The sequence below is a fragment of the Pseudophryne corroboree genome, unplaced genomic scaffold (genome assembly GCF_028390025.1).
Source record: "Pseudophryne corroboree isolate aPseCor3 unplaced genomic scaffold, aPseCor3.hap2 scaffold_1198, whole genome shotgun sequence".
NCBI lineage: Eukaryota > Metazoa > Chordata > Amphibia > Anura > Myobatrachidae > Pseudophryne > Pseudophryne corroboree.
In genome coordinates, this window is record NW_026967823.1 from 144,052 (window position 1) to 165,572 (window position 21,521).

At 40.0% G+C, this 21,521-nt stretch overlaps 4 non-coding genes across 4 annotated transcripts; all 4 read right to left on the reverse strand.

Annotated features, from left to right (window-relative positions):
* Positions 1–5,909: 5,909 nt before the first annotated feature.
* LOC134991037 (U5 spliceosomal RNA) lies at positions 5,910–6,025 on the reverse strand. The gene has a single exon (XR_010195487.1). It is a non-coding gene; the product is annotated as a U5 spliceosomal RNA (small nuclear RNA).
* A 275-nt stretch (positions 6,026–6,300) lies between these two features.
* On the reverse strand, positions 6,301–6,416 carry LOC134991036 (U5 spliceosomal RNA). Its single transcript, XR_010195486.1, has one exon. It is a non-coding gene; the product is annotated as a U5 spliceosomal RNA (small nuclear RNA).
* A 274-nt stretch (positions 6,417–6,690) lies between these two features.
* LOC134991040 (U5 spliceosomal RNA) lies at positions 6,691–6,807 on the reverse strand. The gene has a single exon (XR_010195490.1). It is a non-coding gene; the product is annotated as a U5 spliceosomal RNA (small nuclear RNA).
* Positions 6,808–6,866: 59 nt separating this feature from the next.
* Positions 6,867–7,030, reverse strand: LOC134991056 (U1 spliceosomal RNA). Its single transcript, XR_010195506.1, has one exon. It is a non-coding gene; the product is annotated as a U1 spliceosomal RNA (small nuclear RNA).
* Between the last annotated feature and the right edge of the window lie 14,491 nt (positions 7,031–21,521).

Below are 21,521 nucleotides of genomic sequence, written 5' to 3' on the forward strand. Positions count from 1 at the left end.
GTCCTTACGGAGTCCCCATCATCCTCTACGGACTACGAGAAAAAAAAATTACCGGTAGGTTTAAAATGTTATTTTTTTCTCTGCAACCCACTGCTAAATTGTGCTTCCTAGCTGTTTTTTATAAAATCACTTAATTAAATCTAACTCTGATTACGTCAGAGAAGGCCAGGTACCCTACACCATAAGAGGGGGTTTGAAATTTTGACTTGTCTACTTAAAGATCACCAAAATCTGATGACAAGGTCAATTACATCCCTGGGTGGGATTGAACCACCAACCTTTTGGTTAATAGCCCATGTAAGTGCAAGAAATCCTGAAGCACTCACTCATCATGGGAAAGTACCAATGTGTTTCTTACAAAAATTCTCCAGATTATTGACTTTTTAAAGTTTTTCTAGGAAACGTTCTAGATGAATGATTATTAGCCTTTGTCAGTATTGACTTTTGCAAGGTGTCTCTGTGGCGCAATCGGTTAGCATGTTTGGCTATTAACCAAAAGGTTGGTGGTTCAATCCCACCCAGGGATGTAATTGACCTTGTAATCAGATTTTGGTGATCTTTAAGTAGACAAGTCAAAATTTCAAAAACCCCCCTTATGGTGTAGGGTACCTGGCCTTCTCTGATGTAATCAGAGTTAGATTTGATTAAGTGATTTTATAAAAAAACAGCTAGGAAGCACAATTTAGCAGTGGGTTGCAGAGAAAAAAAATATGCTGGCAGAAAAGTCCAATTGAGTGATTAAACAGCTCTTCATTTTCTGATTTTATGTTTATGCTAACAAATTTGCTCTCTGAAAAGTGTCCACAAAGCCAAGTCTCTGATTAACACCTTTGTAGGAATGGTTTTTCACCTATTACTGAAATAAACTTGCTTCATTGGAAAGGCATCAAAGATGCATCCTCATTTCAATGTCTACTGAAATAATACAGGTTGACACCAGGAAACGTCACTGCATCCTTGCTGCTTCCTCACGGGGAAGTCTGTTTAATGTGAAAACAAGGTGATATCTAATCAGCACACAGGTAAGGAATTAAGAAAATCTTTCTTTGTGGGTGAAGATGTTTCTCACAAATTGTTGTCCCAATGCATCATTGAAATTCAAGATGGAAGATGATTTTCATATATCACTTGTACATTTTGCATTGCTCTTCTGGTGACAATGTAGTTTGTTTTTGTCAATTACCATTTCAGTAATAGGGTAAAGAAAATTAAGTGGATTTTTTAAAGAAAACAATGCTGTCAATATACTATTAAAACAAATTAAAATGATAAAAGTTATTGTACTTTAAGTAAAAATAAAAGAGCCAAAATATCAATCCCAGTTTTTGATTACTTTAATTATAAAAAAAAAAATGCACATAGCAGAGGATAGTTTCGATCAATCGACCTCTGGGTTATGGGCCCAGCATGCTTCCATTGCACTACTCTGCTGCTCATGGAAGTGTAAGAGATCCTGAAGACTAAATTGATTAAAGGCCTAAAAGTACTGGACTATAAGGAAAGACTTACTAGGCTGAATATTTATACACTAGAAAAGAGGTGCCTAAGAGGAGATATTATTAATATCTTCAAATATGTAAAGATACATAACAAAGAGTTATCAGAGGAATTATTTATTAAAAGAACACGTGGTCACTCGCTGCGACTGGAGGAAAGTTCAGAACGCAATGGAGGAAAGGTTTCTTCACTGTTAGGGCAATCAGGATGTGGAATTCCCTGCCAGGGAAGGTGGTAATGGCGGACTCTGTAATTGGATTTAAAAAAGGAATGGATACATTTCTGAATGAAAAAGCTATCCAAGGTTATAATACTTAAAATATCAACATGGTTAATCCGGGGGTAACATGAGTTATAGTAGCTAACTAGTCATAAAACATTATTCAGCAAGTATGTAGAATCATCACAACTTAAAACAGGTTGAACACGATGGGCAATTTGCCTCTATTCAACCTCAAAAACTATGTTACTATATTACTATGTTATTGTAGTATACAGAACACCACAATGCAATGAGCAGTGATAGTGAGCACTGATGAGGATACTAGAACTGACACTGAGCAGCAAGATGCAGCACTGGACTATTAGTAATGTACTGTAGTATGCTGAGCACCACAATGCAGCACAAGACAATGAGCAGTGATACTGAGCACTGATGAGGATACTACTGAGAACTGACACTGAGCAGGAGAGACACACTACTAGTATTACTGAGCAGCAATAAGTAACCACTGATACTGAGCACTGATATTGAGATTTCCACTGAGAGAACATAGCCACGTCCTCTCCGCTCTCTCTTCAATGCACGAGTAAAAATGGCAGCAACGCGCAGCTCTTTATATGGAATCCGAATCTCGCGAGAATCCGACAGCGGGATGATGACATTTTCCCTTGTTCAGGTTTTCCGAGTCAGGCGGGAACAACCGAGCCTGCCTCGGACCAGTGTAAACCACGTGGAGTTCGTGGGGAATTCGGTTCTCGGAGAACCGAACCCGCTCCTCTCTACCTTATACCCATCAATTTTTTTATTTTCAATCTAAGCCCCTGCAGTTTTCTGTAAGCATCTGCTTCGCTATGATGATCAACAAGTCACAAGGGCAAACACTCAGGGTTTGAGGCGTAGATCTTAGGACCAGCTGCTACAAGCATGGCAGAGGTGTCACTATCACTGGTGACACACAGAGAGGTGGCGAGGGAGATTGTAATGCAGTGCGCGCAGATAAGCAGCGCAATGGTAAAAAGGAGGCATGGTTTCATAGGTAGGGGCGTGGCCTGGTGGCCTGAATCTACATTTTGTTGCTCCGGGTGTCCCGGGGGTTGGGGGCTGCACCCGGGGACTAGTGTGTGAGCGGTGCTGGCTCCTGCACAGTGACAGGGCATGGCCACCCAGCATGACGCCTCCCTTCTTGACCATGCTGTAATTGCAGTCGCACTGCAGTTCAGCGTGATCATAAAAAATGGTGTAGGCTCCTGCTGGTGCAGACTGTATGTGCGCGCAGGAAGCCGCAACCATTTTTGTGATCACAGCGGCTGAATGTGATGTCATACAGCCGCTGTGACCACGCCCCCTGTGTCTCCTCCGTTGCAGACCCCATTTTGAAGCCTTGCCCCCGCACCGCTCCATCCCTGACTTGGAAATGGAGTGTTGCTGACCCACCTCTCCCCCCCTTCCCCACCCCGATTGACAGGCAGAGGCGATCACATTCTCTGCGGGGTGCCGCAGAAAATGCAGGCACATGCGTATGCTCTTAGCAATTTTTGCAGTTGGATCGCTTATTGTGATTGCAATCCAACCTGAATCAGGCCCTATTACCTATCACAATGCGCTGCGGGCAGTACAAAATTGGGTTAATATAGGAGAAAAACCCCCAGACCTGTGCTCCTTAACTGTACCTGGTGGCTAGTGGAGCGGCTGCCCAGTAATCAGTGTCCACCGCAGTGCGCACACGGCCCACCCCCTACGGCCTCGCTCCCCTTCATCAGCGGCCTCGTGATCCGGAAGGGTGGTGTGTGTGTGACTGACCTTAGGATGAAACCGGAGCCTCCGCTGCAGTGACCCAGCAACCAGGGCACGGGAGTATATAGCGCCGCTGGGAGTGATGAAGCTGCAGTAAAGATGTCTATTAGACCTAGCCTGCTGCAGCCCTTGTAGATTCTCATAAAACAAGTTCTTCTTTTCTTGTCAAAATTAATAGCTAAGAATAGGCTGCCTGAGGCAGGCCCCTGTTAATTGGCCTGCTACTGAAGGCACCAACTACAAACTGAGCTCCCTGTTCATGGAAGCGGGGTTATAGAGGAGAATGCACTGAGCTTCTTGGGAACAGTCAAAAGCTTTGAGCCGGTTGGTGCCTCAGATCAAGATCCTACTCTACACCCCAATGTGAATCCTTGTGGAGTCCAGTGTACCCCACAGAAGAAATTAATGTGTCACACCCATTGGCAGCAACCTTAGAATAGCTGCTGACGGGCACAATTGAGAAAGGAAGGGGGGGGGACATTTGAATCCAGCACATAGATGCAATTCAAATATGTAATTTGTACCTTCCTATTTTAAAATATAATGGATGAACCTCACCCTGTGAGAACAATCTTCATGATCAAGAGATCTAATATGTAAAATAAGTATGAGTTGGGATAGGGCTGGGGAGGGTGGCAGCTCGGGCAGCCCCTCCCCCGTCAAGTTAAGGAGATTCAACTGAGGAAGCACAAGGGAACTCTCGTCTGGGGACAACAACTGCAGGGAGACCACATCTTTTCAGATGAACATGGGATGGCGGAAGGCTGCCTAATACTGAAGCACCATCAAATATCAAACCATATCCAACAACTAGTAACAGCATTCCTGGGGGAAGGTCTGCAGCAGACGGATTTGCATACGGTGATGTCATCCAAGCAGTGGGCCAAAGTTGGCTGGAACCCTCATCTGCATATAAAAAGAGAAAAGGGGCATGCAGGGCATGGCGGCCTTTTGCAGTGCTTGGATGACCCCTAGTTCGCATTAAACACCCCCACTCTCCTTTGGTGTGGGGCTCATGTTGGCCATGCCCCATCCCCTGAAGCATTCATGCTGATTTCTTGCAGCAGCTGGGCACTGTAACAGCTCCAGAGCTGCTCTGTAAGGCAAGTAAAAGGGTGTGGGCCCTGCAGCACCACCTGTAGTTCGCATTGTGCGTTGGAAGGCACAAAGTAAGCAGACGGGAGGAGAAGTCAGGATAGTACACAAGGGCATCCTTTTCTCTTAGTCCGTAGAGGATGCTGGGGTCACATTAAGAACCATGGGGTATAGACGGGATCCGCAAGAGACATGGGCACTTTAAGACTTTCAAAGGGTGTGAACTGGCTCCTCCCTCTATGCCCCTCCTCCAGACTCCAGTTATAGGAACTGTGCCCAGGGAGACGGACATTTCGAGGAAAGGATTTATTGTTAAACTAAGGTGAGCATCTTACCAGCTCACACCTTAAGCATGCCGCAGAACGTGGCATTCAACAGAACACAAGCCAACGGCATGAACAATTGCAGCAAAAAGCTGACCAGAACCGTAACACAACATGTGTATAACCACAAGTAATAACTGCAGACACAGTATGGACTGGGACGGGTGCCCAGCATCCTCTACGTACTAAGAGAAAAGGATTTACCGGTAGGTATTAAAATCCTATTTTCTCATACGACCTAGAGGATGCTGGGGTCACATTAAGAACCATGGGGTTATACCAAAGCTCTTGAACGGGTGGGAGAGTGCGTACGACTCTGCAGCACCGAATGACCCAACTTGAGGTTATCATCAGCCAAGGTATCAAACTTGTAAAACTTAGCAAAAGTGTTTACTAAATAGCTGCTCGGCAAAGTTGCAATGCCGAGACTCCCCGACCAGCTGCCCAGGATGAACCCACCTTTCTAGTAGAATGGGTCTTCACCTAATTCAGTAACGGCAATCCTGCCGTGGAATGAGCATGCTGAATTTTACCACAGATCCAGCGCATAATGGTCTGCATGGAAGCAGGACACCCAATCATGTTGGGAGCATACAGGACAAACAGAGCCTCTGTTTTCCTAATCTGAACCATTCTGGTGACATAAATTTTCAAAGTTCTGACCACAGCCAGAGACTTTGACTCAATGAAGGTGTCAGTGGCCAAAGGCACCATGTGGAAAGATGAACCACCTTCGGCAGAAATTGTTGACGTGTCCTCAATTCTGCTCTATCTTCATGAAAGATCAAATAAAGGCTCTTGTGATACTGCATGGTTTGTACTGTTTTCCATGTGCTCCCAGATCTTTCAAGCAAGTAGCATGGTCAAGAAAGTTCTGTTTGAAAAGAAACAAACATTTACTGTCATTGTTATGCAAATAAACTTACATTAAAGCTAACAAGAAAGCACACTCGTTCTGTCTTTAAACTGATAAAAGAAACCCCAATAATATGGGGCATGCAAAAATTGAGATAAAACTCAGTTTTGCTCCTCTCCACGGAAATCTTTAATAAAAGGCGAAATATTTGTTAGTTCTGAAGAGAAACCAGAGCATGACCAAGATTCCACCTGTCGCCTGAGTGCCATGCCAGCAGTTCTCATTCAGCTCAAAGTGAGCACCCAATTTGAATGAAAGAAAGCAGATTTCTCACCAGGCTTCCCCTTGCTATAAACATGGTTTGTACTCTTTTCCATGTGCTCCCAGATCTTTCAAACAATTAGTGTGGTCAAGAAAGTTCTGTTTGAAAAGAAACAAACATTTACTGTCATTTCTATGCAAATGAGCTTACATTAAAGCACACTCGTTCTATCTTTAAACCAATAAAATAAAACCCCAATAAGATGGGGCATGCAAAAATTGAGATAAAACTCAGTTTTGCTCCTCTCCACGGAAATCTTTAGTAAAAGGCGAAAGATTTGTTCGTTCTGAAGAGAAACCACAGCATGACCAAGATTCTACCTGTCGCCTGAGTGCCATGCCAGCAGTCCTCATTCAGCTCAAAGTGAGCACCCAATTTGAAAGAAAGAAAGCAGATTTCTCACCAGGCTTCCCCTTGCTATAAACATGGTTTGTACTCTTTTCCATGTGCTCCCAGATCTTTCAAGCAATTAGTATAGTCAAGAAAGTTCTGTTTGAAAAGAAACAAACATTTACTGTCATTTCTACGCAAATGAGCTTACATTAAAGCACACTCGTTCTATCTTTAAACTGATAAAAGAAACCCCAATAAGACGGGGCATGCAAAAATTGAGATAAAACTCAGTTTTGCTCCTCTCCACGGAAATCTTTAGTAAAAAGCAAAAGATTTGTTCGTTCTGAAGAACTAGCACAAGGGAACTCTCAAAAGAAGAACAAGGCTCTGAAACAAAGAAATCTGACTTTTACCAGAGCTGACCAGAGGAAAACACAAACACAGTCCCCCACTACCACAAATAAAGCAGTCGAGTTTCCCACATTTGGGGAAATCACAGGGGTCAGCATACCCAGAATGCAATGAATGAACCTCACCCTGGGAGAATAATCTTCATGACCATGGTATCTCCTATGCAAAATAAGTATGATTTGGGATAGAGCTGGGGAGGGCCGCTGCTCAGGCACATCTCTGTCAAGTTAAGGAGATTCAACTGAGGCAGCACAAGGGAACTCTCATCTGGGGACAACAACTGCAGGGAGAACACATATTTTCAGATGAACATGGGAGGGCAGAAGGCTGCCTAATACTGAAGCACCCCCAAACAACAAACCAAATGCAACAACTAGTGCAAGCATTCCTGGGGGAAGGCCTGCCGCAGATGGATTTGCATATGGTGATGTCATCCAAGCAGTGGGTCAAAGTTGGCTTCAACCCTCGTCTGCATATGAAAACAGAAAAGGTGCGTGCAGGGCATGGTGGCCTTTTGCGGCGCTTGTCTGACCCCTAGTTTGCATTAAACACCTCCACCCTCCTTCGGTGTGGGGCTCATGTTGGCTATGCCCCAGCCCCTGAAGCATTCAAGCTGATTTTTCTCCCAAACGAAAGACACTAGAATGAAAATTTTAAAGCCTCCTGTTAGTGCTTCATCTACACGTTATAGCCCTGAATTTTCCAATGCCTATCTCTTTGCAAAAGAGAGATATCGGCAAGGAAAAGCTGTATTGTACCTTTGCATTTTTCTCCCAAACGAAAGACACTAGAATGAAAATTTTAAAGCCTCCTGTTAGTGCTTCATCTACACGTTATAGCCCTGAATTTTCCAATGCCTAGCTCTTTGCAAAAGAGAGATATTGGCAAGGAAAAGCTGTATTGTACCTTTGCATTTTTCTCCCAAACGAAAGACACTAGAATGAAAATTTTAAAGTCTACTGTTAGAGCTTCATCTACACGTTATAGCCCTGAATTTTCCAATGCCTAGCTCTTTGCAAAAGAGAGATATCGGCAAGGAAAAGCTGTATTGTACCTTTGCATTTTTCTCCCAAACGAAAGACACTAGAATGAAAATTTTAAAGCCTCCTGTTAGTGCTTCATATACACGTTATAGCCCTGAATTTTCCAATGCCTATCTCTTTGCAAAAGAGAGATATCGACAAGGAAAAGCTGTATTGTACCTTTGCATTTTTCTCCCAAACGAAGGACATTAGAATGAAAATTTTAAAGCCTCCTATTAGTGCTTCATCTACACGTTATAGCCCTGAATTTTCCAATGCCTAGCTCTTTGCAAAAGAGAGATATCGGCAAGGAAAAGCTGTATTGTACCTTTGCATTTTTCTCCCAAACGAAAGACACTAGAATGAAAATTTTAAAGCCTCCTGTTAGTGCTTCATCTACACGTTATAGCCCTGAATTTTCCAATGCCTATCTCTTTGCAAAAGAGAGATATCGGCAAGGAAAAGCTGTATTGTACCTTTGCATTTTTCTCCCAAACGAAGGACACTAGAATGAAAATTTTAAAGCCTCCTATTAGTGCTTCATCTACACGTTATAGCCCTGAATTTTCCAATGCCTATCTCTTTGCAAAAGAGAGATATCGGCAAGGAAAAGCTGTATTGTACCTTTGCATTTTTCTCCCAAACGAAGGACACTAGAATGAAAATTTTAAAGCCTCCTGTTAGTGCTTCATCTATACGTTATAGCCCTGAATTTTCAAATGCCTATCTCTTTGCAAAAGAGAGATATCGGCAAGGAAAAGCTGTATTGTACCTTTGCATTTTTCTCCCAAACGAAAGACACTAGAATGAAAATTTTAAAGCCTCCTGTTAGTGCTTCATCTACACGTTATAGCCCTGAATTTTCCAATGCCTATCTCTTTGCAAAAGAGAGATATCGGCAAGGAAAAGCTGTATTGTACCTTTGCATTTTTCTCCCAAACGAAGGACACTAGAATGAAAATGTAAAAGCCTCCTGTTAGTGCTTCATCTACACGGTATAGCCCTGAATTTTCCAATGCCTAGCTCTTTGCAAAAGAGAGATATTGGCAAGGAAAAGCTGTATTGTACCTTTGCATTTTTCTCCCAAACGAAGGACACTAGAATGAAAATTTTAAAGCCTCCTGTTAGTGCTTCATCTACACGTTATAGCCCTGAATTTTCCAATGCCTATCTCTTTGCAAAAGAGAGATATCGCAAAGGAAAAACTGTATTGTACCTTTGCATTTTTCTCCCAAACGAAAGACACTAGAATGAAAATTTTAAAGCCTCCTGTTAGTGCTTCATCTACACGTTATAGCCCTGAATTTTCCAATGCCTAGCTCTTTGCAAAAGAGAGATATCGGCAAGGAAAAGCTGTATTGTACCTTTGCATTTTTCTCCCAAACGAAGGACACTAGAATGAAAATGTAAAAGCCTCCTGTTAGTGCTTCATCTACACGGTATAGCCCTGAATTTTCCAATGCCTAGCTCTTTGCAAAAGAGAGATATTGGCAAGGAAAAGCTGTATTGTACCTTTGCATTTTTCTCCCAAACGAAGGACACTAGAATGAAAATTTTAAAGCCTCCTGTTAGTGCTTCATCTACACGTTATAGCCCTGAATTTTCCAATGCCTATCTCTTTGCAAAAGAGAGATATCGGCAAGGAAAAACTGTATTGTACCTTTGCATTTTTCTCCCAAACGAAAGACACTAGAATGAAAATTTTAAAGCCTCCTGTTAGTGCTTCATCTACACGTTATAGCCCTGAATTTTCCAATGCCTAGCTCTTTGCAAAAGAGAGATATTGGCAAGGAAAAGCTGTATTGTACCTTTGCATTTTTCTCCCAAACGAAAGACACTAGAATGAAAATTTTAAAGCCTCCTGTTAGTGCTTCATTTACACGTTATAGCCCTGAATTTTCCAATGCCTAGCTCTTTGCAAAAGAGAGATATCGGCAAGGAAAAGCTGTATTGTACCTTTGCATTTTTCTCCCAAACGAAAGACACTAGAATGAAAATTTTAAAGCCTCCTGTTAGTGCTTCATCTACACGTTATAGCCCTGAATTTGTCCAATGCCTATCTCTTTGCAAAAGAGAGATATCGGCAAGGAAAAGCTGTATTGTACCTTTGCATTTTTCTCCCAAACGAAGGACACTAGAATGAAAATTTTAAAGCCTCCTGTTAGTGCTTCATCTACACGTTATAGCCCTGAATTTTCCAATGCCTATCTCTTTGCAAAAGAGAGATATCGGCAAGGAAAAGCTGTATTGTACCTTTGCATTTTTCTCCCAAACGAAAGACACTAGAATGAAAATTTTAAAGCCTCCTGTTAGTGCTTCATCTACATGTTATAGCCCTGAATTTTCCAATGCCTATCTCTTTGCAAAAGAGAGATATCGGCAAGGAAAAGCTGTATTGTACCTTTGCATTTTTCTCCCAAACGAAGGACATTAGAATGAAAATTTTAAAGCCTCCTATTAGTGCTTCATCTACACGTTATAGCCCTGAATTTTCCAATGCCTATCTCTTTGCAAAAGAGAGATATCGGCAAGGAAAAGCTGCATTGTACTTTTGCATTTTTCTCCCAAACGAAAGACACTAGAATGAAATTTTTAAAGCCTACTGTTAGTGCTTCATCTACACGTTATAGCCCTGCATTTTCCAATGCCTATCTCTTTGCAAAAGAGAGATATCGGCAAGGAAAAGCTGCATTGTACTTTTGCATTTTTCTCCCAAACGAAAGACACTAGAATGAAAATTTTAAAGCCTCCTGTTAGTGCTTCATATACACGTTATAGCCCTGAATTTTCCAATGCCTAGCTCTTTGCAAAAGAGAGATATTGGCAAGGAAAAGCTGTATTGTACCTTTGCATTTTTCTCCCAAACGAAAGACACTAGAATGAAAATTTTAAAGCCTCCTGTTAGTGCTTCATCTACACGTTATAGCCCTGAATTTTCCAATGCCTATCTCTTTTCAAAAGAGAGATATCGGCAAGGAAAAACTGTATTGTACCTTTGCATTTTTCTCCCAAACGAAGGACACTAGAATGAAAATTTAAAAGCCTCCTGTTAGTGCTTCATCTACACGTTATAGCCCTGCATTTTCCAATGCCTATCTCTTTGCAAAAGAGAGATATCGGCAAGGAAATGCTGTATTGTACCTTTGCATTTTTCTCCCAAACGAAAGACACTAGAATGAAAATTTTAAAGCCTCCTGTTAGTGCTTCATCTACACGTTATAGCCCTGAATTTTCCAATGCCTAGCTCTTTGCAAAAGAGAGATATTGGCAAGGAAAAGCTGTATTGTACCTTTGCATTTTTCTCCCAAACGAAGGACACTAGAATGAAAATTTTAAAGCCTCCTGTTAGTGCTTCATCTACACGTTATAGCCCTGAATTTTCCAATGCCTATCTCTTTGCAAAAGAGAGATATCGGCAAGGAAAAGCAGCATTGTACTTTTGCATTTTTCTCCCAAACGAAAGACACTAGAATGAAAATTTTAAAGCCTCCTGTTAGTGCTTTATCTACACGTTATAGCCCTGAATTTTCCAATGCCTAGCTCATTGCAAAAGAGAGATATTGGCAAGGAAAAGCTGTATTGTACCTTTGCATTTTTCTCCCAAACGAAAGACACTAGAATGAAAATTTTAAAGTCTACTGTTAGTGCTTCATCTACACGTTATAGCCCTGAATTTTCCAATGCCTAGCTCTTTGCAAAAGAGAGATATCGGCAAGGAAAAGCTGTATTGTACCTTTGCATTTTTCTCCCAAACGAAAGACACTAGAATGAAAATTTTAAAGCCTCCTGTTAGTGCTTCATCTACACGTTATAGCCCTGAATTTTCCAATGCCTATTTCTTTGCAAAAGAGAGATATCGGCAAGGAAAAGCTGTATTGTACCTTTGCATTTTTCTCCCAAACGAAGGACACTAGAATGAAAATTTTAAAGCCTCCTATTAGTGCTTCATCTACACGTTATAGCCCTGAATTTTCCAATGCCTATCTCTTTGCAAAAGAGAGATATCGGCAAGGAAAAGCTGTATTGTACCTTTGCATTTTTCTCCCAAACGAAGGACACTAGAATGAAAATTTTAAAGCCTCCTTTTAGTGCTTCATCTACATGTTATAGCCCTGAATTTTCCAATGCCTATCTCTTAGCAAAAGAGAGATATCGGCAAGGAAAAGCTGTATTGTACCTTTGCATTTTTCTCCCAAACGAAAGACACTAGAATGAAAATTTTAAAGCCTCCTGTTAGTGCTTCATATACACGTTATAGCCCTGAATTTTCCAATGCCTATCTCTTTGCAAAAGAGAGATATCGGCAAGGAAAAGCTGCATTGTACTTTTACATTTTTCTCCCAAACGAAAGACACTAGAATGAAAATTTTAAAGCCTCCTGTTAGTGCTTCATCTACACGTTATAGCCCTGAATTTTCCAATGCCTATCTCTTTGCAAAAGAGAGATATCGGCAAGGAAAAGCTGCATTGTACTTTTACATTTTTCTCCCAAACGAAAGACACTAGAATGAAAATTTTAAAGCCTCCTTTTAGTGCTTCATCTACACGTAATAGCCCTGAATTTTCCAATGCCTATCTCTTTGCAAAAGAGAGATATCGGCAAGGAAATGCTGTATTGTACCTTTGCATTTTTCTCCCAAACGAAAGACACTAGAATGAAAATTTTAAAGCCTCCTGTTAGTGCTTCATCTACACGTTATAGCCCTGAATTTTCCAATGCCTAGCTCTTTGCAAAAGAGAGATATTGGCAAGGAAAAGCTGTATTGTACCTTTGCATTTTTCTCCCAAACGAAGGACACTAGAATGAAAATTTTAAAGCCTCCTGTTAGTGCTTCATCTACACGTTATAGCCCTGAATTTTCCAATGCCTATCTCTTTGCAAAAGAGAGATATCGGCAAGGAAAAGCAGCATTGTACTTTTGCATTTTTCTCCCAAACGAAAGACACTAGAATGAAAATTTTAAAGCCTCCTGTTAGTGCTTTATCTACACGTTATAGCCCTGAATTTTCCAATGCCTAGCTCTTTGCAAAAGAGAGATATTGGCAAGGAAAAGCTGTATTGTACCTTTGCATTTTTCTCCCAAACGAAAGACACTAGAATGAAAATTTTAAAGTCTACTGTTAGTGCTTCATCTACACGTTATAGCCCTGAATTTTCCAATGCCTAGCTCTTTGCAAAAGAGAGATATCGGCAAGGAAAAGCTGTATTGTACCTTTGCATTTTTCTCCCAAACGAAAGACACTAGAATGAAAATTTTAAAACCTCCTGTTAGTGCTTCATCTACACGTTATAGCCCTGAATTTTCCAATGCCTATTTCTTTGCAAAAGAGAGATATCGGCAAGGAAAAGCTGTATTGTACCTTTGCATTTTTCTCCCAAACGAAGGACACTAGAATGAAAATTTTAAAGCCTCCTTTTAGTGCTTCATCTACACGTTATAGCCCTGAATTTTCCAATGCCTATCTCTTAGCAAAAGAGAGATATCGGCAAGGAAAAGCTGTATTGTACCTTTGCATTTTTCTCCCAAACGAAAGACACTAGAATGAAAATTTTAAAGCCTCCTGTTAGTGCTTCATATACACGTTATAGCCCTGAATTTTCCAATGCCTATCTCTTTGCAAAAGAGAGATATCGGCAAGGAAAAGCTGCATTGTACTTTTACATTTTTCTCCCAAACGAAAGACACTAGAATGAAAATTTTAAAGCCTCCTGTTAGTGCTTCATCTACACGTTATAGCCCTGAATTTTCCAATGCCTATCTCTTTGCAAAAGAGAGATATCGGCAAGGAAAAGCTGCATTGTACTTTTACATTTTTCTCCCAAACGAAAGACACTAGAATGAAAATTTTAAAGCCTCCTTTTAGTGCTTCATCTACACGTAATAGCCCTGAATTTTCCAATGCCTATCTCTTTGCAAAAGAGAGATATCGGCAAGGAAATGCTGTATTGTACCTTTGCATTTTTCTCCCAAACGAAAGACACTAGAATGAAAATTTTAAAGCCTCCTGTTAGTGCTTCATCTACACGTTATAGCCCTGAATTTTCCAATGCCTAGCTCTTTGCAAAAGAGAGATATTGGCAAGGAAAAGCTGTATTGTACCTTTGCATTTTTCTCCCAAACGAAGGACACTAGAATGAAAATTTTAAAGCCTCCTGTTAGTGCTTCATCTACACGTTATAGCCCTGAATTTTCCAATGCCTATCTCTTTGCAAAAGAGAGATATCGGCAAGGAAAAGCTGTATTGTACCTTTGCATTTTTCTCCCAAACGAAGGACACTAGAATGAAAATTTTAAAGCCTCCTTTTAGTGCTTCATCTACACGTTATAGCCCTGAATTTTCCAATGCCTATCTCTTAGCAAAAGAGAGATATCGGCAAGGAAAAGCTGTATTGTACCTTTGCATTTTTCTCCCAAACGAAAGACACTAGAATGAAAATTTTAAAGCCTCCTGTTAGTGCTTCATCTACACGTTATAGCCCTGAATTTTCCAATGCCTATCTCTTTGCAAAAGAGAGATATCGGCAAGGAAAAGCTGCATTGTACTTTTACATTTTTCTCCCAAACGAAAGACACTAGAATGAAAATTTTAAAGCCTCCTGTTAGTGCTTCATCTACACGTTATAGCCCTGAATTTTCCAATGCATATCTCTTTGCAAAAGAGAGATATCGGCAAGGAAAAGCTGCATTGTACTTTTACATTTTTCTCCCAAACGAAAGACACTAGAATGAAAATTTTAAAGCCTCCTTTTAGTGCTTCATCTACACGTAATACCCCTGAATTTTCCAATGCCTATCTCTTTGCAAAAGAGAGATATCGGCAAGGAAATGCTGTATTGTACCTTTGCATTTTTCTCCCAAACGAAAGACACTAGAATGAAAATTTTAAAGCCTCCTGTTAGTGCTTCATCTACACGTTATAGCCCTGAATTTTCCAATGCCTATCTCTTTGCAAAAGAGAGATATCGGCAAGGAAAAGCTGTATTGTACCTTTGCATTTTTCTCCCAAACGAAGGACACTAGAATGAAAATTTTAAAGCCTCCTTTTAGTGCTTCATCTACACGTTATAGCCCTGAATTTTCCAATGCCTATCTCTTAGCAAAAGAGAGATATCGGCAAGGAAAAGCTGTATTGTACCTTTGCATTTTTCTCCCAAACGAAAGACACTAGAATGAAAATTTTAAAGCCTCCTGTTAGTGCTTCATATACACGTTATAGCCCTGAATTTTCCAATGCCTATCTCTTTGCAAAAGAGAGATATCGGCAAGGAAAAGCTGCATTGTACTTTTGCATTTTTCTCCCAAACGAAAGACACTAGAATGAAAATTTTAAAGCCTCCTGTTTGTGCTTCATCTACACGTTATAGCCCTGAATTTTCCAATGCCTATCTCTTTGCAAAAGAGAGATATCGGCAAGGAAAAGCTGCATTGTACTTTTACATTTTTCTCCCAAACGAAAGACACTAGAATGAAAATTTTAAAGCCTCCTTTTAGTGCTTCATCTACACGTAATAGCCCTGAATTTTCCAATGCCTATCTCTTTGCAAAAGAGAGATATCGGCAAGGAAATGCTGTATTGTACCTTTGCATTTTTCTCCCAAACGAAAGACACTAGAATGAAAATTTTAAAGCCTCCTGTTAGTGCTTCATCTACACGTTATAGCCCTGAATTTTCCAATGCCTATCTCTTTGCAAAAGAGAGATATCGGCAAGGAAAAACTGTATTGTACCTTTGCATTTTTCTCACAAACGAAAGACACTAGAATGAAAAATTTAAAGCCTCCTGTTAGTGCTTCATCTACACGTTATAGCCCTGAATTTTCCAATGCCTATCTCTTTGCAAAAGAGAGATATCGGCAAGGAAAAGCTGTATTGTACCTTTGCATTTTTCTCCCAAACGAAAGACACTAGAATGAAATTTTTAAAGCCTACTGTTAGTGCTTCATCTACACGTTATAGCCCTCCATTTTCCAATGCCTATCTCTTTGCAAAAGAGAGATATCGGCAAGGAAAAGCTGTATTGTACCTTTGCATTTTTCTCCCAAACGAAAGACACTAGAATGAAATTTTTAAAGCCTACTGTTAGTGCTTCATCTACACGTTATAGCCCTGCATTTTCCAATGCCTATCTCTTTGCAAAAGAGAGATATCGGCAAGGAAAAGCTGTATTGTACTTTTGCATTTTTCTCCCAAACGAAAGACACTAGAATGAAAATTTTAAAGCCTCCTGTTAGTGCTTCATCTACACGTTATAGCCCTGAATTTTCCAATGCCTAGCTCTTTGCAAAAGAGAGATATTGGTAAGGAAAAGCTGTATTGTACCTTTGCATTTTTCTCCCAAACGAAAGATACTAGAATGAAAATTTTAAAGCCTCCTGTTAGTGCTTCATCTACACGTTATAGCCCTGAATTTTCCAATGCCTATCTCTTTTCAAAAGAGAGATATCGGCAAGGAAAAACTGTATTGTACCTTTGCATTTTTCTCCCAAACGAAGGACACTAGAATGAAAATTTAAAAGCCTCCTGTTAGTGCTTCATCTACACGTTATAGCCCTGCATTTTCCAATGCCTATCTCTTTGCAAAAGAGAGATAACGGCAAGGAAAAGCAGCATTGTACCTTTGCATTTTTCTCCCAAACGAAAGACACTAGAATGAAAATTGTAAAGCCTCCTGTTAGTGCTTCATCTACACGTTATAGCCCTGCATTTTCCAATGCCTAGCTCTTTGCAAAAGAGAGATATTGGCAAGGAAAAGCTGTATTGTACCTTTGCATTTTTCTCCCAAACGAAAGACACTAGAATGAAAATTTTAAAGCCTCCTGTTAGTGCTTCATCTGCACGTTATAGCCCTGCATTTTCCAATGCCTATCTCTTTGCAAAAGAGAGATATCGGCAAGGAAAAGCAGCATTGTACTTTTGCATTTTTCTCCCAAACGAAAGACACTAGAATGAAAATTTTAAAGCCTCCTGTTAGTGCTTCATCTACATGTTATAGCCCTGCATTTTCCAATGCCTATCTCTTTGCAAAAGAGAGATATCGGCAAGGAAAAGCAGCATTGTACTTTTGCATTTTTCTCCCAAACGAAAGACACTAGAATGAAAATTTTAAAGCCTCCTGTTAGTGCTTCATCTACACGTTATAGCCCTGAATTTTCCAATGCCTATCTCTTTGCAAAAGAGAGATATCGGCAAGGAAAAGCAGCATTGTACTTTTGCATTTTTCTCCCAAACGAAAGACACTAGAATGAAAATTTTAAAGCCTCCTGTTAGTGCTTCATCTACACGTTATAGCCCTGAATTTTCCAATGCCTAGCTCTTTGCAAAAGAGAGATATTGGCAAGGAAAAGCTGTATTGTACCTTTGCATTTTTCTCCCAAACGAAAGACACTAGAATGAAAATTTTAAAGCCTCCTGTTAGTGCTTCATCTACACGTTATAGCCCTGAATTTTCCAATGCCTATCTCTTTGCAAAAGAGAGATATCGGCAAGGAAAAGCTGTAATGTACCTTTGCATTTTTCTCCCAAACGAAGGACACTAGAATGAAAATTTTAAAGCCTCCTGTTAGTGCTTCATCTACACGTTATAGCCCTGAATTTTCAAATGCCTATCTCTTTGCAAAAGAGAGATATCGGCAAGGAAAAGCTGTATTGTACCTTTGCATTTTTCTCCCAAACGAAAGACACTAGAATGAAAATTGTAAAGCCTCCTGTTAGTGCTTCATCTAAACGTTATAGCCCTGAATTTTCCAATGCCTATCTCTTTGCAAAAGAGAGATATCGGCAAGGAAAAACTGTATTGTACCTTTGCATTTTTCTCCCAAACGAAAGACACTAGAATGAAAATTTTAAAGCCTCCTGTTAGTGCTTCATCTACACGTTATAGCCCTGAATTTTCCAATGCCTATCTCTTTGCAAAAGAGAGATATCGGCAAGGAAAAGCAGCATTGTACTTTTGCATTTTTCTCCCAAACGAAAGACACTAGAATGAAAATTTTAAAGCCTCCTGTTAGTGCTTCATCTACACGTTATAGCCCTGAATTTTCCAATGCCTAGCTCTTTGCAAAAGAGAGATATTGGCAAGGAAAAGCTGTATTGTACCTTTGCATTTTTCTCCCAAACGAAAGACACTAGAATGAAAATTTTAAAGCCTCCTGTTAGTGCTTCATCTACACGTTATAGCCCTGAATTTTCCAATGCCTATCTCTTTGCAAAAGAGAGATATCGGCAAGGAAAAGCTGTAATGTACCTTTGCATTTTTCTCCCAAACGAAGGACACTAGAATGAAAATTTTAAAGCCTCCTGTTAGTGCTTCATCTACACGTTATAGCCCTGAATTTTCAAATGCCTATCTCTTTGCAAAAGAGAGATATCGGCAAGGAAAAGCTGTATTGTACCTTTGCATTTTTCTCCCAAACGAAAGACACTAGAATGAAAATTGTAAAGCCTCCTGTTAGTGCTTCATCTAAACGTTATAGCCCTGAATTTTCCAATGCCTATCTCTTTGCAAAAGAGAGATATCGGCAAGGAAAAACTGTATTGTACCTTTGCATTTTTCTCCCAAACGAAAGACACTAGAATGAAAATTTTAAAGCCTCCTGTTAGTGCTTCATCTACACGTTATAGCCCTGAATTTTCCAATGCCTAGCTCTTTGCAAAAGAGAGATATTGGCAAGGAAAAGCTGTATTGTACCTTTGCAGTTTTCTCCCAAACGAAAGACACTAGAATGAAAATTTTAAAGTCTACTGTTAGTGCTTCATCTACACGTTATAGCCCTGAATTTTCCAATGCCTAGCTCTTTGCAAAAGAGAGATATCGGCAAGGAAAAGCTGTATTGTACCTTTGCATTTTTCTCCCAAACGAAAGACACTAGAATGAAAATTTTAAAGCCTCCTGTTAGTGCTTCATCTACACGTTATAGCCCTGAATTTTCCAATGCCTATCTCTTTGCAAAAGAGAGATATCGGCAAGGAAAAGCTGCATTGTACTTTTGCATTTTTCTCCCAAACGAAAGACACTAGAATGAAAATTTTAAAGCCTCCTGTTTGTGCTTCATCTACACGTTATAGCCCTGAATTTTCCAATGCCTATCTCTTTGCAAAAGAGAGATATCGGCAAGGAAAAGCTGCATTGTACTTTTACATTTTTCTCCCAAACGAAAGACACTAGAATGAAAATTTTAAAGCCTCCTTTTAGTGCTTCATCTACACGTAATAGCCCTGAATTTTCCAATGCCTATCTCTTTGCAAAAGAGAGATATCGGCAAGGAAATGCTGTATTGTACCTTTGCATTTTTCTCCCAAACGAAAGACACTAGAATGAAAATTTTAAAGCCTCCTGTTAGTGCTTCATCTACACGTTATAGCCCTGAATTTTCCAATGCCTATCTCTTTGCAAAAGAGAGATATCGGCAAGGAAAAACTGTATTGTACCTTTGCATTTTTCTCACAAACGAAAGACACTAGAATGAAAAATTTAAAGCCTCCTGTTAGTGCTTCATCTACACGTTATAGCCCTGAATTTTCCAATGCCTATCTCTTTGCAAAAGAGAGATATCGGCAAGGAAAAGCTGTATTGTACCTTTGCATTTTTCTCCCAAACGAAAGACACTAGAATGAAATTTTTAAAGCCTACTGTTAGTGCTTCATCTACACGTTATAGCCCTGCATTTTCCAATGCCTATCTCTTTGCAAAAGAGAGATATCGGCAAGGAAAAGCTGTATTGTACCTTTGCATTTTTCTCCCAAACGAAAGACACTAGAATGAAATTTTTAAAGCCTACTGTTAGTGCTTCATCTACACGTTATAGCCCTGCATTTTCCAATGCCTATCTCTTTGCAAAAGAGAGATATCGGCAAGGAAAAGCTGCATTGTACTTTTGCATTTTTCTCCCAAACGAAAGACACTAGAATGAAAATTTTAAAGCCTCCTGTTAGTGCTTCATCTACACGTTATAGCCCTGAATTTTCCAATGCCTAGCTCTTTGCAAAAGAGAGATATTGGTAAGGAAAAGCTGTATTGTACCTTTGCATTTTTCTCCCAAACGAAAGATACTAGAATGAAAATTTTAAAGCCTCCTGTTAGTGCTTCATCTACACGTTATAGCCCTGAATTTTCCAATGCCTATCTCTTTTCAAAAGAGAGATATCGGCAAGGAAAAACTGTATTGTACCTTTGCATTTTTCTCCCAAACGAAGGACACTAGAATGAAAATTTAAAAGCCTCCTGTTAGTGCTTCATCTACACGTTATAGCCCTGCATTTTCCAATGCCTATCTCTTTGCAAAAGAGAGATAACGGCAAGGAAAAGCAGCATTGTACCTTTGCATTTTTCTCCCAAACGAAAGACACTAGAATGAAAATTGTAAAGCCTCCTGTTAGTGCTTCATCTACACGTTATAGCCCTGCATTTTCCAATGCCTAGCTCTTTGCAAAAGAGAGATATTGGCAAGGAAAAGCTGTATTGTACCTTTGCATTTTTCTCCCAAACGAAAGACACTAGAATGAAAATTTTAAAGCCTCCTGTTAGTGCTTCATCTGCACGTTATAGCCCTGCATTTTCCAATGCCTATCTCTTTGCAAAAGAGAGATATCGGCAAGGAAAAGCAGCATTGTACTTTTGCATTTTTCTCCCAAACGAAAGACACTAGAATGAAAATTTTAAAGCCTCCTGTTAGTGCTTCATCTACATGTTATAGCCCTGCATTTTCCAATGCCTATCTCTTTGCAAAAGAGAGATATCGGCAAGGAAAAGCAGCATTGTACTTTTGCATTTTTCTCCCAAACGAAAGACACTAGAATGAAAATTTTAAAGCCTCCTGTTAGTGCTTCATCTACACGTTATAGCCCTGAATTTTCCAATGCCTATCTCTTTGCAAAAGAGAGATATCGGCAAGGAAAAGCAGCATTGTACTTTTGCATTTTTCTCCCAAACGAAAGACACTAGAATGAAAATTTTAAAGCCTCCTGTTAGTGCTTCATCTACACGTTATAGCCCTGAATTTTCCAATGCCTAGCTCTTTGCAAAAGAGAGATATTGGCAAGGAAAAGCTGTATTGTACCTTTGCATTTTTCTCCCAAACGAAAGACACTAGAATGAAAATTTTAAAGCCTCCTGTTGGTGCTTCATCTACACGTTATAGCCCTGAATTTTCCAATGCCTATCTCTTTGCAAAAGAGAGATATCGGCAAGGAAAAGCTGTAATGTACCTTTGCATTTTTCTCCCAAACGAAGGACACTAGAATGAAAATTTTAAAGCCTCCTGTTAGTGCTTCATCTACACGTTATAGCCCTGAATTTTCAAATGCCTATCTCTTTGCAAAAGAGAGATATCGGCAAGGAAAAGCTGTATTGTACCTTTGCATTTTTCTCCCAAACGAAAGACACTAGAATGAAAATTGTAAAGCCTCCTGTTAGTGCTTCATCTAAACGTTATAGCCCTGAATTTTCCAATGCCTATCTCTTTGCAAAAGAGAGATATCGGCAAGGAAAAACTGTATTGTACCTTTGCATTTTTCTCCCAAACGAAAGACACTAGAATGAAAATTTTAAAGCCTCCTGTTAGTGCTTCATCTACACGTTATAGCCCTGAATTTTCCAATGCCTAGCTCTTTGCAAAAGAGAGATATTGGCAAGGAAAAGCTGTATT